This window comes from Felis catus, chromosome E1 (assembly GCF_018350175.1).
Source record: "Felis catus isolate Fca126 chromosome E1, F.catus_Fca126_mat1.0, whole genome shotgun sequence".
Taxonomy (NCBI): domain Eukaryota; kingdom Metazoa; phylum Chordata; class Mammalia; order Carnivora; family Felidae; genus Felis; species Felis catus.
In genome coordinates this window covers 44,292,549-44,310,219 of record NC_058381.1, presented here as the reverse complement: position 1 = coordinate 44,310,219, position 17,671 = coordinate 44,292,549, and the positions used below count along the sequence as shown (strand labels likewise).

The following is a 17,671-nucleotide window of genomic DNA, read 5'->3' as shown; positions in this document are numbered from 1 at the left end:
GGGCAATTACTACAATTTTGGGCCTAGCTGAGACAGAGCCGGCCCAGTTCTTGCACCTGAAATGGGGGAGAATCCCCACACCCAACAGGGGTCCCTGGTGATGAGAGAATCACCCTGTTAACAGGCACACTCCTGGACCTCAGCTCTAACCTCCTGCTTTGGAATTTCCAGAGCAGAGGACTCGGGATCTAGGTAGTTGACAAGCACCCCTAGGTGACTCTTACCATCAGGGACATTTGGCAAATCACAGGGCTGTTGGAAAGAGGACAATTCAATTAGGAGCCACAGCTAGCTTCACTTACTGAATCTGTAAAATGGGAACAACCAGGATTACCTTGGTTGCCTAAAGGAGAGCCTGGATCAAATGGTTTCTTGTGGTTTCTTTTGGCTCCGGACCAGAGCAGAGAGGAAGTGAGAAAGACAGTGTAGCAACTGGAACCAGTAAATCCCCTGAGGGAAAGAGATTGTAGCTAAGGCAGATGAAGCAGGCATGCCTGCTCTCCCCCGGGTGCTGAGGCTCATCTGAGGAGCTGGTGTCACGGCCCCCCGGGGTCCCCCGGGGCTGCCCACCCACTCGGCAGCTTTGGCCGGGGGGAAATGTGTCAGCTGGGTTTGGCAGCTCTCCCAGCGCCAACCCGAGACAGCTCTGAACAGAAATAAAGTCTGCCTTCCCACTCCGGAGGATGGGCTCCCCTGCTCCCCCGTGAGTCAGCCGCACACGTGCGAACCCAGAATATGCCGGATGGATGGACGGATGGAAGGGAGGCGGGAGGGGAGCCGAAAGCAGGCCGTGGGGCAAACTGGCAAATGCAAGGGCTTTGGTGGTGGAGACAGCTGGGTTCAAATCCCGCCTCCACCGCCTCCTGGCTCTGTGAATCTGGAGCAGGTTACTGCGGGAATGCTTCCATCTGTGAAATGGGAATAATAATACCACGTGTCTGTGGCGAAGAGAGGTAGCATGGTGGCCAACAGCTCAGCTCCGGGGCCGGAGTCTCTGAGTTGAATCCCATCTCTACTGCTTACCACCTATGTAACCTTGTGTAAATCACCTCAACCTCTTAAAGCCTCAGTCTCACCATCTATAAAATGGGAGTGATGATAGTCCCTACCCCAGAGGGTTGCTGCGGGGATACGATGAGTTAACTGACGGAAAGCACGTAGCGTGCTTCCAGGCAAACAGTAAGTGCCATGTAGGCGTGTATAAAGGAAGACCTGGGGATACCAGGATACTGCTCTTTGTCACCACATAGCAGGGGCAGGGAGGGGAACTGGCCTTCGCTGAGCTCCAGGGACAGCCCACCGTGCTAGTTGCCTCCATACCCAAGTTCTCCTCCTGCCTCCCTCTCCTGGTTCTCTACCTCCTGCTTTCTTTCCGTTCCACACCCTCTCACCTGCCACTGAGTCATCCACTCTTCCTGCCCCACTCCTGCCAGAGAAGGGTTAGCCTGGAACCAAGATCCTCCCTATCATGAAGCCCCAGACAGGGGCCCCAGGAAGGGACCAGGGTGTAGAGGGGTTGAGAGATAAGACAAAAGGAGAAACCAAACCCCAGACCTCGGGGAGCACCGGGTATGCCCCTCGGAGAGGCGGCTGTGTCACAGGTCGGGTTGCCAACCATCTCTGACCGCGCAGAGGGTGACGGTGCTCGAGGACGGTACTTCTCCACACCGGCCGTACCTGAGACGCAGCCAGGGAGCTTTCATAATGCGGGTGCCTGCATCCCATCCCAGAGGGTCCAGTGTAATTGCCTGGGCACTGAAGAGCCTTGAAAGCTCCCTAGGTGGTGCTCATGTGAAGCAGGCCTGAGAGGGCTCTAAAACAGAGGTTCTTAAACTTCGACATGCATTGAGAATCACCTGGAGGGCTTGTTAAAAAAACAGATTCCTGGGATCTACCTCCAAAGTTTCTTTTTTATTCTTTTGATAATTTTTTTAAATGTTTTGTTTATTTTTTGAGAGAGAGCAAGAAAGCATGAGCAGGGGAGGGGCAGAGAGAGAGGGAGACACAGAACCTGAAGCAGGCTCCAGGCTCCGAGCTGTCAGCACAGAGCCCAATATGGGACTTGAACCCACAAACCGTGAGATTGTGACCTGAGTCGAGGTCGGATGCTTAACCAACTGAGCCATCCAGGCGCCCCCACCCCCCAAAGCTTCTAATTCAATAGGTCTGGGGGATTGGTTTCAGAAGTTGCATTTCTGGGGGTGCCTGGGTGTCTCAGTCGGTTAAGCGTCTGACTCTTGATTTCAGCTCAGGTTATGATCTCTTGGTTCGTGGGTTCGAGCCCCATGTCAGGCTCTGCACTAACAGCACAGAGCCTGCTTGGGATTCTCTCTTCCTCTCTCTCTGCCCCTCACACTCGTGCGTTTGTGCTCTCTCTCTCTCTCTCTTATTCTTTCAAAAATAAATAAACATTAAAAAAAAAAGAGGTTGCATTTCTAACAGGTTTTCAGATGCTGCTGATGCTGCTGGTTCCCTAGGACTACACTTTGAGAACCACTATTCTAGGGTAGCCGTGAGCAAACCATGGCCTCTGGGCCAAATCCAGTCTGTGGACTGTTTTTGTAAATAAAGTTTTATTGAAACACAGCCACATCCGTTCATTTACGTATTGTCTATGGCGGCTCTCATGATACAACAGAGTTGCATGGCAAGGACAGAGACCATACATCTGGCATAGCCTAAAATGCTCCCTCTCTGGCTCTTTAGAGAAAAAGTTGGCCAACTCCAGTTGTAGGAACCTGTGAATTGACAGATGGTGGGATCCCGGGTCCCTGAGTGACTGCCTGGGGCAGGGCTTTCCTACTGATCTGGGACTGTTAGATGAGAAAGAAATAAACATCAACACCTTCGAGCTGTATGTGGAGGCCTCTTTCTTACCATAGCTCAGCTTTAGCTAATGTTCTGTATCCTGGATCCAGCGCTTTCTGGCAGTTCTAGAACCTCTCTGGGCCTCAGTTTCCCCCGTCTGTAAAACATGAATAATAATATCGACCTTATGAGTTATTGAAAGGATCGAATAAAATATAAAGACCTGGCTAGAGTAGGGGTTCAACAGATCTCAGTTCCCTGACCTGCTGCCCTTTTTGGTGCCCATGGTTTGAAGGTGAACTTCACTTCTGCCCCCTAAGAATTCCAACTGCTCAGGGAAAGCAGGTCACACGATCTCACATACCAGAAAAGTTGCTAAAAGCTCTAGACATGTGTTTTGGCTCTTAAACCAAAACAGACTCCATTTCTCTGGCCCACCTACCGCACGTGAATATGGTTTTCTTTTATTTGGAGGCTGGCACAGCTGTTCGCTTGCACAAGTGTCCTTCTCCAGTCCAATAAGCCAATCTTGGAGGTACTTTAAAATAACAGTCTCTCCAGGTGGGGAACCCTCCGGCTGGGCTGAAGGTTGAGGAAACCAACTTAAGTGGCCGCCCACAGCTTGAGGGGGGTGCACACAAGCACTTCATACCAAGGTCAGTAATTATAGTTTCTACTTGGTTCCACTTAGTGCCAGCTGTGGGATGGGGCTGCCTCTCCCCCCGACTGGTGGAGGGTAGGTAGGTTAGTTCAAAAGCGTGTCTTGATCCACTGATGAATGTTGACTGTGCTCGGGAGCTGGGGGAGGGGGAGGGGAAGGAGAGGGGGCACAGTAAGAAACAGACCAAGAAATGCCACCTTCAGCAACACTTTGCAGGACCCAGCTGGAAGCCAAGAAATGAACAAGTTTATTAAAGGCTCAGGGATGCCAAGAGCCCTGCATTAAACCCATCCCACATCTAGCTGATCACCCAGTCACAGGAAATTGTTAAATATACAGATTCCCGAATCAAGCTGGGACCACAGAAGCAGATTCCCTGCGGTGAGGACTCAGGACTCGGTATTTTTAGCAAGCTCCTTGAAGGATTCAGGTGGTACCCACCTGGAACGGGTCTAAAGATAGATTTTTGAGGAAGCACTACCTAAATGTAATAAGAGGAAGGACTTTGGGGCTCACAGATCTGGGTTCAAATTCTGGATCGAGGGCACAAAAAGACTTAAGCATAAAAGAAAAAAAATTGATCAGTTGAACCATATCAAAATAAAAACCTTCTGCCATTCAAGAGACACTATCATGAAAATGAAGAGGCAAGCAAAGGGCTGAGAGAAAATATCTGCCAAGCATATATCGTATCTAATAAAGGACTGGTATCCAGAGGTGCCTGGCTGGCTGAGTCAGTGGAGCACACAACTCCTGGTCTCGAGGTCGTGAGTTCCAGCCCCAAGTTGGGTGTAGAGATTACTTAAAAATAAATTTTTTCTTTTAAATTTTTTTTAATGTTTATTTATTTTTGAGACAGAGAGAGACAGAGCATGAACGGGGGGGTGGGGGTGGGGGTCAGAGAGAGGAAGACACAGAATCCGAAACAGGTTCCAGGCTCTGAGCTGTCAGCACAGAGCCCGACGAGGGGCTCGAACTCACGGACCGCGAGATCATGACCTGAGCCGAAGTAGGCCGCTTAACCAACTGAGCCACCCAGGCGCCCCTAAATTTTTTTTTTTAAGGACTGGTATCCAGGGGCGCCTGGGTGGCTCAGTTGGTTAAGTGTCCAACTTCAGCTCAGGTTGTGACCTCACAGTTTGTGAGTTTGCGTTGGGCTTGCTGCTGTCAGTGCAGAGCCCGCTTTGGATCCTCTGTCCCCCTGTCTCATTGCCCACCCCGAATCTTGCATGCTCTCTCCCTCAAAAATAAACATTAAAAAAAAAAAAAAAGGATTGGTATCCAGAATATAAAAAGAACTCTCAAAACTCAATAACAAGCCAATAAAAACCAACCCAATAAACAATCAATTTTTTAAATGGATAAAAAAAAATTTACAAACATTTACCACACAAGAGATACAAAGGGCAAATCAGTGCATGAAAAGACCCTTGACGTTAAGAAATGCAAATTAAGGGGCGCCTGGGTGGCTCAGGTCATGATCTCGCGGTCCATGGGTTCGAGCCCCGCGTCAGGTTCTGTGCTGACAGCTGGGAGCCTGGAGCCTGCTTCGGATTCTGTGTCTCCCTCTCTCTGCCCCTCCCCCACTCATGCTCTGTCTCTCCCTCTCTGTCAAAAATAAATTAAAGTAAAAAAAAAAAAAAAAAAGAGGGGCGCCTGGGTGGCTCAGTCGGTTAAGTGTCCGACTTCAGCTCAGGTCACGATCTCGCGATCTCGCAGTCCGTGAGTTCGAGCCCCGCGTCAGGCTCTGGGCTGATGGCTCAGAGCCTGGAGCCTGCTTCGGATTCTGTGTCTCCCTCTCTCTCTGCTCCTCCCCCGTTCATGCTCTGTCTCTCTCTCTGTCTCAAAAATAAATAAACGTTAAAAAAGAAAGAAAGAAAGAAAGAAAGAAAGAAAGAAAGAAAGAAAGAAAGAAAGAAAGAAAGAAAGAAAGAAAGAAACACAAATTACAACCACAGCAAGCTACCCCCAGACATCTATTAGGATGGCTTCAATCAAACCCTGGGTGTAATGATTACTGTTTGTAAAAGTTCAGGCAGAGTGTTGACTACCCCATGCCTTAGTCTACACAGTTTTAGGATAGGCATGATACCCACTCTGTGGGGTTGTTGTAAAACTTTTACGAAATAATGTATCTAATCTGGTGTGCAAGTAAATACTAAGTACGCTTAGTTCCTTTCCATTGCCCTACCTTTTCTCTTCAAACAAGGGATCTGAATCCTCCAGTCAATTTTTTACCCTTAATTTCTACACAATCAAAAGGTTAATTATCTTCTCCCATTTCACAGGAAAACAGGCTCTTGTAGATAGGCCAACCGACGGCAGGGAGAAAAAGCGGCAAAGGCATACGTGATGGGCCACTAGCATCCATGCATTCATCCGTTGGGCCCAGTTTCCCCAGCACCTGATGCCGTTAGGCACTGTCCTAGGATCTAAGCAAAGGCGGAGACTCCAGGAGCTCAAGGAGTTATTCCCCTGGGAGACGCAGAAGCATGCTACCAGCTAAGCCTCTCCCAGTTGCAAGGAACAGAATCCCAGTTCACACCAACTTTGGGACATTTGCTGCCTCTGTTGCTGGGAAGGCTCCGGGGATCCAGCGCTGGGGAAAAGCAACAGGAACGGGGGAACCCCTGGAGCTCACACGAGGGGCTCAGGACACCAAGACTCTCCCCAGCCCTCTCTTGCTCCTGCTCGTCTCTCCTCTTTTCACCACAGCCCCGCTCTCTCTCACACAGCCATAGTCTTCTCCATCGCCCAAGCACTTGGCCCTGGCAACCTCAGCAGCCCCCACAAAAGAGGGGCTGTTCTCCCAGGGAAGGATTCTGATTGGCCTGCTTGGGTGACACCACTGTCTTTTAGACCAATCACTTTTGCCAAGTCCGGTGCCCCCGTGGTATCTGAGCTTGCTTTTCCCAGAAAGCAGAGCGGGAGACAACCGGGATGCAGGGAATCCCCTGGGGAGGTGATTGCAGGAAGTTGGCATGAGGAGAGTAAAATGGGGTGGCGGGAAAGCCAGTGAAGGGTGAGTTATTGGGCTGCTTAGCACCGGATGCCATGTGGAATACACTGCAGGATTGAGCCCTGAAGGACCGGAGGCTGAAATACTTCTCCGCCTATCCTTGTTCCCCAGTGGTTAAGGATTGCCCCTACCCTACCCCTGCCCTTCCAGGCTGCCCTGTGCAAGGGCTGAACCAGCTTCCAGCACTTCGAGGCCAGGTGGCGGTTGCTTGGGGTGGAACTGAACTGTCCAACACCACCATTGGAAGTGGTCCGAGGGCATGAGTTGGGAGACACAAGGGCATCTGCTCCCCTGGCTAAGAAAGTCTAATCAATGAAGAAGGGAGTGGGAAGGCCTTGGGGACAGACCCAATCAGCAGCCCCAACAATCTAGCACACCTCTCCACCAACAGTTACAATACGGCAAATAGGATGCTAAGGCAAGGTACCCAGGAGCGGAGACCTGCCTGGGTGCATGAGGACTCCCAGATCGCTTCCACAGAGCTGCTGCCCAGGCCAGGGTCAGGGGGGCCCAGAACAGGTTCAAAGCTCCCCATCCCCACCTGCCCTTTCTCTCACCTCCCCTCCAGCAGCTGCCTGTTTGTTATATTCTCACCTTCAGCTGCCGGGCCGGGTAGGGATGCCACACTGCTCCAGCTCCTAGACCCTGAGCAGTGATGACAGAAAATCCATCCTGGGCCTGCTCTTCCCACTCCTGCACAGGGGAATGGGGAAAAAACAAACAAACATATGCCAGCCAAATATTGAACCTTTCTTCCTTCTACTTTGCCAGTGCCTCCCACCAGGAAGATAAAGCTCTCCACCATTGCTAAGAGAAGCAGACACTCAGAATGTGAGGTAGGGTCCATGGCTGCCTTCAGCCTGCTCCAAAAGGCCAGGGTGCGCTGTGTCCGTATGACTTGAACCCGAGCACATAGGGATGGACCTTAAAAAGGATGGGATCTAGGAAGGGGGCGGTGCTGCTTACCTGGCCTGCCTTTCTGGGCTCCAGAATCTTGGCTTTCTACGTCAGGTAAGGGCCACCTGGCCCAGGTATCCGTAACGTCTGGAAATGTTCTTGAACTTGGACTTCATGAAAAGGACAAAGAATTGATGTTTTAAATGGTGGAACCCTTCCAGGCTTAGAATGAAAGGCCAACATAATTAATTATGCAGAAAATATTTTTATTATCATCACTGGCTAATACTTAGACAGCATCCGCTGTGTGCCAGGCCCTCTTCTAAGGGCTTATTTAATCTTTACAATTTTATGGGGTAGAAACAATTATCTCCATTTTATACATGAGGAAACTAAGTCCCAGCAAGGTTAAGAAACTTGCCTGCGGGTGCACAGCTAGAAGATGGCAATGCTCATTGCCCATATATTACACTGCCTCTCAGGTGTAATTAACAACCATGGCAGCTGGTAAGAAACCTATGGTCAGGATTGGCTACCGAGATATGCCAGCTCTTTCCCTGACTAAAGTGGAATCTGTTCCGTCTTTTGCAGACATTGGACCTTCTCTGGGGGCCCCCATGCTGTTTCCACCATACAAAAAAATTGGCACCGTCTCCCGTTCTTTGTTGCTTTGTGCAGATTGTCCCGTTCTCTGCAACTGCGCAGCGTTCACCTGAACACGGATTCTTTCGCAACAGCGTTCCTCAGAGGTCGGTGCACTCAGGGCTATTGTTCTCGGGATGCCAGCTCTCATGGATGAGGGGCAGTGGCCCCCTTCTGGGCGCGTCGGTGCAGCTCAGCTTTCCCGCCTGGGCGCTCTGTGATTGCACTGCCCACACGATGCTGCGTGACCATCCTCCCTTCAGCAGTAAGTGAGCGTGGGAGGGGACTATTCTGCTTCTTTGGGCAGCAAGAGTAACTTCCTGATTGAAATAGATCCTCTGCTGGACAGAAATGCAAATGTCTCAACCCTTCCTGAGTAGTATCATTAATCATCCCCCAGCTTCCACATCCCAGCGGTGTCCAGGTTTAACCTCATTTCTCAGCCAAGAGCCAATGGGTTCCCCACCTGGTGAGGAGTCCCATCAGTCAGAAGGGCAGGGAGGGGTGGGTGTCTCAAAAGACCTCTGGGGCCTTCGTAACTGCGTGAGCAGTGATCAGCTGGCCGTGGTCCAAAGGGGCTGAGCAGAGGAAGCAGGCTGGGTAAGTGGGTAGTACTGTGGAGGAGCAGTTTGGAGACACCACCTCCAGAAGCTTTTCTGAGTCTGGCCCCATAAAGAGGAGGGAAAGAGAGGGGAAGGAGACCCTACACAGCAGCGACAGCAGCAACAGTGGCAGTGGTGGCTGGTCCTTCCCGTCCAAGGGGCCAGGATATTCTAGAACTACTGAGCCTGCCCAGGGAAGATTCTGAGATTTGATCAGCCTCCAGTGTAAGCACCGACTGTGGTTACCTCTTCTTCCAAGCACAGCCACACAATCTGGTTGGGAGATGGGATGTTGACACAATGTAAGAGCGGAGGACTCAGAGGAGGTGTATCTGGAGGGGCTGCAGGGACGAAGTAAGCCATAAAAGAAATGACACACCTTGACTGGCCATGAGGAGGGCAAACACATTCCAGACAGAAAAAAACAAAAACAAAACCAAAAAACACCACTCATTCATTCATTCATTCATTCATTCATTCAGTTAAGCGTTTATTAGTCTGCTACTATGGTCAGGCACTGTCCTAGGTCCTAGGGGTACAAAGATTTACACGATGTGACCTCTCTCCTGAGCAGCACTGGGTCTAGGGGGAGGCAAGGAAAGCACCGAGAGTGCACAAAGGACGTGCTCACCCTCAGGGGGCCAGCCCTGCTCTGGCACAACTCTGAGAGTGAGTGCCTCCTTACACGTTGCTCCCTTGGCACACCACTTGCTTACCCCAGTCCTAGCCTTGCTTCTGAGGGGCTCATAGTCTATGATGAGCAAAGGCCTGAAGGTGGGAAACCATGACCCCCTTCGGGCGGTATTAAAGCCCCCTGGATCCGGCCCCACCTACCATTTGAGGACCATCTCTTGCCCTTTCTCCCTTAAACCTTTGCCCAACCAAACCATGTTTATTCTTCTGGAAATGGGGGGTACCTTCACACCTCCATCCCTCACCCAGAACTCCCTCCACCTCCCCAACCCCTCCAGCTGGCAAAGTCCCGTTCACCCATCAAGACTCAGCTCAAGCAGCACCTGTTCCCGGGTTCACTCTTACCTGAACTGTCACTGGCAATCCTAACGCCCACGGCAAGGACAAAGATCGACTTGGTTGTTCCCGATACGGCGAGGGAGGAAGTGGGGAGGAAGGTATCATTAAATATGTATCTGGAAGTTTCCTATTTTAAATCATTGCTCTTCTTATCAGGCATCCTGCCGCGTAGAAGGAATGTCCTATCATCAGGTAAATGTAGCAACATTTTTTACTTACAAAATCTAAAATCATTTCCCCCCCAAATATCAGACCCTCTATATTTGACTGGTCTGGAGCAAAACCCTGGCCGTCTGAGTTCCAGAGCTGCTAATCGCTCTCCTACAGAAGATGAGAGGTTCCCTCTGTGAACTCCAAGGCTGCCGGCACATTCTGCCTTGGCACAAGCATCCCGTGTTAGTCTCTGAGCCTCTCCTCCCACCCGGGCAGTCGGCTTCCCCAGGGCAGAGGGAGTCCCTGTTCATTTCTAGATCTCTGGGACATAGCACAGGGCCTGGCACACGGTCAGACTGGTGACTAAGCTGACCAGATGTGCTGGAGGTCAGGGAAAGCATCAAGGAAAGCACTGGCTCAGATGGAGCATGAAATACAAGGTACCCTGGGGCGCCTGGGTGGCTCAGTCAGTTAAGCAGCCGACTTCAGCTCAGGTCATGATCTCGCGGTCTGTGAGTTCCAGCCCCGCGTCGGGCTCTGTGCTGACAGCTCAGAGCCCGGAGCCTGCTTCTGATTCTGTGTCTCCCTCTCTCTCTGTCCCTCTCCCGCTCATGCTCTGTCTCTTTCTCTCTCTCTCAAACATACATAAATATTTTAAAAGAAAATTTTTTAAAGAAAGAAGAGATAACCGAGGCATGGGCAGGTGCGACTCAAGGCAGTGAGGGCTGGAGGCCATGTGTGAGTCAGCCAGAGCAGGGGCGGCGGTGGGGAGAAAAGGATGACAGACGCCTAAACAGCTCCCCTCATTCAGAGCAGAGGCAGAAGGGGCCATGAGGCCAGGACACATCCATGAGGCTGGATCCAGATACAAGCCCTGTGCTCAGATGAGAACCTCCTCACAGCATGCCAACAGATGCCTGATGGAGGAGAGAAATTGCAGAGAAGTTACAACCCTTTGTTGTGACTTCTCCCACGGAACTAAAAACAGCACATCGATCCCACGCTCTCTATCCAGATGGATGATTTCTGCAGCCTCTCCACCCGAGGGGTACCGAGGATGGAGCGGACACCAGCCTGGAAGGGGATTCTTGGGGGAGGACAAACCTCGAGGTGCAGAGGATGAGCGGCACCCCTGGAGGCAGATCACACGGCGTGCTTCCTGGACCACCTCCCCACGACGCCCCGATCCCAGGGGAAGCCACAGAAGGGCCAGGGGACGGGGGCCCTTCTGCCACTTTATCTTGATGGAGAAGGTCAGGCATGGGTAGGTTAGGGTACATCAGTGCCAGCTGAAAAGCCAACGCCTTTTCCACAGGTGGCCCACCTGAGAAAAGACCTCTGAGCCCCGAGAAAGTAACCAGAGGGGCTGGAGAAGCCTGGGAGAAGTCACAGTAAAGCACTTTGTCAAGATGATGCTATACTATTCCAGACACAAAAGGTGACATCAGAATTCTGGATGCAGTTATCCCTTGTGTCCCGGATGGCTGAACCCCAAAACAGCTGCACATGGTCCCCTTCTAGGCCCACTGACTCTCCTATCGCTGAGGCCAGCCTTGTGAGGACACAGAGAAGCCCTTGCCCCTCCCTCACCTGTCCCCTCCTTCTCACCCCCTCTCTGGGCCATGGTGCCCAGCACCGTCAGGCAGAGTGGTTACCTTGGGCTCAGACGCCTTAGGCCCAGCCTTGGCAGTGACCAAGGCGATGGGTTGCCAGCTCTGGGAGGAGCAGCCGCATCCAACATGCGCTTGGAAGGATGTGGCAGTGATGGGCAGGGACGTACTCCCCTCCCTGCTTGGGGCTGGTGCACCTGTCCTCCCCGGGCAGACGGCCTTTGGGGCAGGGCAGCACAGGGTCCCCCAGGAGCTCCCGGAAGGCTCCTGTTTACAAGTCCCAGCTCAGCCAACTGTGGCTTCCCATTTCCCGTTGCACCAAATGGAAGCTCCTTAGCCTCCCGGCCACAGGCCTCCCTGCCTGCCCTGTCGCTCTTCCATGGTTATCAGAAAGTCACTCTCCTTACAGCCCGACTGGCTGTGCCTATTGTATGCCACACAGGGTCCTAGCCTCCAACATAAACAGCATGCCTGCTCTCACACCGAGAGCATTTCCCTAAACCAACAGATAGCAGTAAGAACTCTACCTGCAGAGAACCAGAGCTCAGGAGCAGGAAGAGGCATGGGTTCCGGGAGGCAGAGGCAGAGACAGACAGGGCCGGTGACATTTGAGTGTCACCTCGGAGCTGGATCTCATCACAACTCAATCATTCCCACCTCAGGGCCTTCCCTCGACCATTCCCCAAGCCTGGAATGCCCTCTGTCTTCCAGCTGGGTTCCTGCCTCTCACTTTGTTAAGCATACCACACAGAAGGCTGTGGAAGGCACAGAAGTGGGTCTAATACCGAGATGAAATAAAAATACTGTAATAGCTTCTGTTTATTAGCACAAGGTGGGTGCCAGGAATGACGATAAACATTTGTGCGCATAATCTCCTCTAATTCTTACAACACTCTCTCTCGCAAGGCAGGTATTATGGTCCCTATTCTATAAATGGAGACACTCAGTCTCAGAGGGGTTAAGTAACTTGCTCAAAGTCATGCAGCTACCAATGGAGTTCTGTTTCCCCCCAAAGCCTGCATTTACAACTGCCCTCTGCTGCCTCCCCAAACAGATGAGCTCAAAATCCACTCCTCCAGAGGGCCCTCAGGGTGCCCTCAACATCACATCTTCAACTTAGATCATAGATCAGGCCATCTATATCTTACCTGGGGAAACCCACCTGTCAGAAGGAGAGAGCTGGTATAGAAAAGAAAAATGGACAGCAGGTGCCCTCCTTCCAGCCCCAAGAGGCAGCTCAGGTCACAGATAGAGGCTGGCTGGCTAGAGTCAAAAAATCAGATCCTAGGGGCGCCTGGGTGGCTCAGGCAGTTAAGCATCTGACTTTGGCTCAGCTCATGATCTCACAGTTTGTGAGATCAAACCCTGCATCAGGCTCTGCACTGACAGCATGGAGCCTGCTTGGGATTCTCTGTCTCTGTCTCTCTCTCAAAGTAAATAAACTTAAAAAAAAAATCAGGTCACCTTTTAAATAAGTAAATAAATAAAATAAAGCTTCCTGACTGATTTGACTATGCAGCCATGGTTGAAAACCACTGGGCTCTGAGGTCCTTCCCAGTTCTGTGTTTCTTCAGGGGTTACTCCCAGCTGGTCTGTTTTTGTAAATAAAATTTTATTATGGAACACAGCCATGGGGTGCCTGGCTGGCTCAGTTGGTGGAGCATGAGACTCTTGATCTCAGAGTTGTGAGTTTGAGCTCCACATTGAGTGTAGATATGGCTTAAAAATAAAATATTTAATAATAATAAATAAAAAAAAAATAACACAGCCACACACATGTTGTCTGTGGCTGCTTTCAAACTACGTGGGCAGAGATGAGTGGCTACTGTAGAGACCTTTGGGCCCTCAAGACTAAAATATTTACCATCTGGCCCTTGACAGCTACTACAGTGCTGACAGTTCTTACTTCTCAGCTGGGAGAGGAGGGAGCAGGAAGGCCCAGGACCTGCTTTCCATGACAACCAGGTCTTTTTCACTGTTGCTTCCTCAGTGCCTAGAACAGTGTCTGGCACACAGTGGACTCACAAAGTAGCCATTGGGTGAATGGATGAATGGGTGAGTGGGTGGATGGATGGGTAGGTGGGTGAATGGACTGGGTAGATGGTTGGATGGGGTGGGTGGGATGATTAGATGGTTGGATGGGTGGGTGGGTAGATGGATGGGTGGATGGGTGGGTGGATAGATGGATGGGTGAGTGGGTGAATAGGTGGGTGGGTGGGTGGATGGTTGGGTCGGTGGATGGATGGATGGGTGGCTGAATGAGTGGGTGGGTGAGTGGATGGATGGATGGATAGATGGATGGATGAGTAGATGAATGGATGGATGGATGGATGGATGGATGGATGGATGGATGGATGGATGGGTGGGGTTTGTGTGCATGGGTGGATGGATGGGTGCGTGGGTGAGTGGATGGATAGATGGATGGATGGGTGGGTGGATGGGTGAATGTGTGGATGGGAGGGTGGGTGGGTGGGTGAGAGGGGAGACAAATGAAATCAAACCAACCTTACCTAGAACATCACACCTACCGAACCATCATAGTCATTCCTCTACCACAGATCAACTGGAAGCACAGCACAGGAAGCTGAGTTGAAGCGAGACTGCCTCACTCCCCTGGTGAGGTCCTGAACAAAGAAAAGTGCTTCAGCCTCCAGGCTCTCCTGCAGCCCCCAGCATCTCTCATCTCCAGAAAGCCTTTCTGCAAAAGCATGAAAACTGAGTAATTCTCTCAGTAAGGCAATTTCCCTTAGCCCCTTTGATATCTTTGGAACTGTACTGCAGGGTTTTTCTTCACTGAATGTGCTTCCTGAGTCCCAGCTCAGTGGGCATAAGGAGATTTGGAGAGGAGGCTGTGCCCAGGGGTTGTCCTCTCCCTCAGCAGGATTAATTGATGATGGGGGAAGGGGACAGACCGAGTTTTTTCCATCCCCACTGGGGACAGTGAGAAGCATGTGGCCAGGCAAAAATGTAAAGGGCTCCTTTATGATCACCACCATATATATATGATATATATGTACATATATATATAAGCTATATATATATATATGAGCTCATATATATATATGAGTTATACACACACACACACACATATATATACACATACACATAAGCTTTTCTATTTAAAAAAACTCACTCTGGAAAAGTATCTGTTTGGTCCCCATATAGCTATGCCCCTTAAGATCAGCAGTTAAAAGTGGATGTTCTAGAGTTAGCCTGTCCAGTTGTTTTAGCTCCCCTACTTTCTGGCCCAGCTGTGTGACCTTGGGCTCTCTGAGCCTCAGTTTCCTCACCTGTAAAGGATGCTAATTGTACAGTTGGGAGTAAGAGCTCGATAAATTATAGCTTCCATAACTGTCAAACTATGGTGGGCACAGAGATGCACTGCCTAGACCCCCTTGGAGGGAAGACTCACTGCCCAGCTGTGGGGGGCTGGGTAGAGAGAATGGAGGCTCAGCCCCCAGCCCCCAGGCTTCCACTCCTTCAGGTTCTCTCAGCTACAGAGGGCCACTTCACCCCAGGGCAGCCTTTACCAGGTGACTGAGCAAGAGTGGGGCATAAAGGTTCCATCCGCCATCTTGCCTGGGTACTAGGCACGCTGACAGGCACTACTTGCTCCACACCTCCCCTGGAGTTGGCTGAGCCTTTCTCGGGCCTCACAGTTCCACGTCTCCCTCTGCCCATTTCTGCTTTTCCTCCCTTCCCTTCACATCTGTCGATCCCCAGTAAACTGTCTCAGCCTCCACTTCAAGGGAACCCAGCCTATGGAACATTTTTCATTATTTTGGACCAATGCCACCAGTGTGATAAGCCCTGGGTCCAGACTTGGCCACTGTTTCCAGTTTCCCTGAGTCACTCCAGGAGGCCCAGGATGTCTGCAGACCACAGTGCTGGAGCAGGGGGACCACAGCAATGCCAGTGCTTGGTCAGAGCTCAGGATGCACATGGCTTGCCCCCGTAATGGCCATCCTATGTCAGATTTACCAGCTGCTCCCTAGGGTTCAATGGAACCGTCCCTCCCTCCTTTCCTCCCTCCCTTCCTTCTTTCCCTCCTTTCTTCCTTGGCCAGACATTATGCCAATGTGAGTTCTTTGGCATTATTAGGACAGGGAGCTTACAGTCTAATATGAAAACAACTCAATTCAGAATGATAAGCATTCAGATAAAGAATGTCATTGATCAGGGCGCCTGGGTGGCTCAGTCAGTTAAGCGGCTGACTTCAGCTCAGGTCATGATCTCGCGGACCGTGAGTTCGAGCCCCACGTCGGGCTCTGGGCTGATGACTCGGAGCCTGGAGCCTGCTTCCGATTCTGTGTCTCCCTCTCTCTCTGCCCCTCCCCTGTTCATGCTCTGTCTCTCTCTGTCCCAATAATAAATAAATGTTAAAAAAAAAATTAAAAAAAAAAAAAAAGAAAGAAAGAAATAATGGAAACTCTGGGGCACCTGGATGGCTCAGTCACTTAGGCGTCAGACTCCGGCTCAGGTCATAATCTCACGGTTCATCAGTCGGAGCCCCACATCAGGCTCTGTGCTGACAGCTTGGAGCCTGGAGCCTGCTTCGGATTCTGTGTCCCTCTCTTTCTGCCCCTCCCCCTCCCCCACACACTGTCTCTCTCTCTCTCTCTCTCAAAAATAAACATTAAAAAATTTTTTAAAAAAGAAATAATGGAAATTCAGATGATTTGTTCCACAACCCAAAAATATTCATATAAAGATGATTGCAGTACTGTAATATAATACAAAATAATAAAGAAAATACAAAATGTAAAGAAAATAAATTAACCCGCACTTACCTTTGACAACCTTTGTAGCTAGTGTGAGGGAGACAAGAAAGAGGAGGGTTATTGTGTAGGATGACTTTCACTATCACAAAGGAAATCACTGCTATCTACCGGCTCAATGGAATCTTTTTCTTTTTGTGCAACTTTCATGAGAAGCCTATCCAATAACTCTTGCTTTCGCCTCCTTTTGCGGTTTTTGCGGAAATGTGACATTGCATTGCCGTTAAACAGATTCATCGCCCGCACTGCTACAGCCTTATTGGGGTGGTGCTTTTCTACAAAATTTTGCACCGTTTCCCACATTTTACACATCTCCCTAATCTCATTTGAAGTGAGGGATTCCTCCCGCCTTTTTCTCCTCCTCCTCTGCAGACAAGATGCAGACGTAGAGTTCTTATAAAATCTTGCAATTTCGGCCACTTGCATACCTCGTTCGTACTTCTCGATGATTTCCTTCTTAACTTCCACCATAATCATCTCCTTCTTCTTACCACCTTCCTTTTCAACCTTTTTCTGCATGGGCACCATTGTTGGGGTACAGTATTAATAAACTCTTCTCAGATACCGTATTTCATGTAACTGGGAATCAGGCAGCAGAGGAAAGGGTCTATATCTGCAGGCAGCCTGACCTAGAATGAAGCAAAGCATTCCTAAGCTGACTCTTGGATGGAAAAGCAAAGGACTGTCCATAGGTGCTTGGAAGTGACAAAAAAAATACACCAGTGCCAGTTGTAGAAACCTTCCAACGTTCTGAAAAATCACTGACTTCTGCCAAACACGGTGGCCTGAGACCAAGCATCCGAGCGTGGGAGACAATCACCCACGATCCTGCAGGGAGAGAGAAAAAGAGAGAGAGAGACAGAAGAACCATTGGCTCAGTGTGATCATGTGACGTTCGGCATCACGTACGACTCATATTGCAAGACATCGCTCGTTTATCAAGTTAAAACTTATTAGAAATGTTCGCGCGTCTTGCGGAACACTCGCAGGATGAGTTACCCACAGTCCAAGGTTTTACTGTATATTATGGTGATAGGTTGGTTGTAAAAAATAAAAATAAAAAACTGGCCCAATTCTTCCTCACTCCCTTTGTTACGCAACTCGGTGGTGGCCTCCCAGTGTGAGTGTGGCGTCTCATCCTACCCTTCCCCTCGATTCTGGCCTCCGCCACCCTGCTTGCCTCGACCAATGGGATGCCAGCCAACAGGCAGGAAGCAGAGGTGGCAACAAACGCTGTGTGCTTCTGCTTCCTCTCCTGCTCCTGACAACACACCCAGTCTGCCCCGTGGAGAAAGAAGTCCACGGCCCAGCTGCTCTGTCACCCGCCGCCAGCCCTGTGGAGTAGCCAGCCTACATCGCAGAGAACCAAATTTATGTGCTAAAGAAATGTCTATTATGATATGCTACTGAGGTTTGCGGTTGTTACTAGAGCATTATTGTGGCAATAAATAACAATGATCTCATTTGCT

The 17,671-nt window shown here is 50.4% G+C and overlaps 1 long non-coding RNA gene across 10 annotated transcripts in view; it reads right to left on the bottom strand.

The window, feature by feature from the left end:
* The window catches only part of LOC102899185, a 61,140-nt gene extending 50,757 nt beyond the window's left edge, over nt 1-10,383 (bottom strand). For 7 of the 10 annotated variants that reach the window (XR_006589481.1, XR_002738028.2, XR_006589479.1 and 4 more), the window contains exons 1-5: nt 9,668-10,383; nt 8,098-8,970; nt 7,455-7,555; nt 7,083-7,181; nt 2,878-2,965 (exon numbers count right to left, since the gene is read on the bottom strand). This is a non-coding gene — a long non-coding RNA (uncharacterized LOC102899185). The remainder of the gene's footprint in view (nt 1-2,877; nt 2,966-7,082; nt 7,182-7,454; nt 7,556-8,097; nt 8,971-9,667) is intronic. The other 3 variants (XR_006589482.1, XR_006589480.1, XR_006589483.1) reach the window with 3 other exon arrangements.
* Between the last annotated feature and the right edge of the window lie 7,288 nt (nt 10,384-17,671).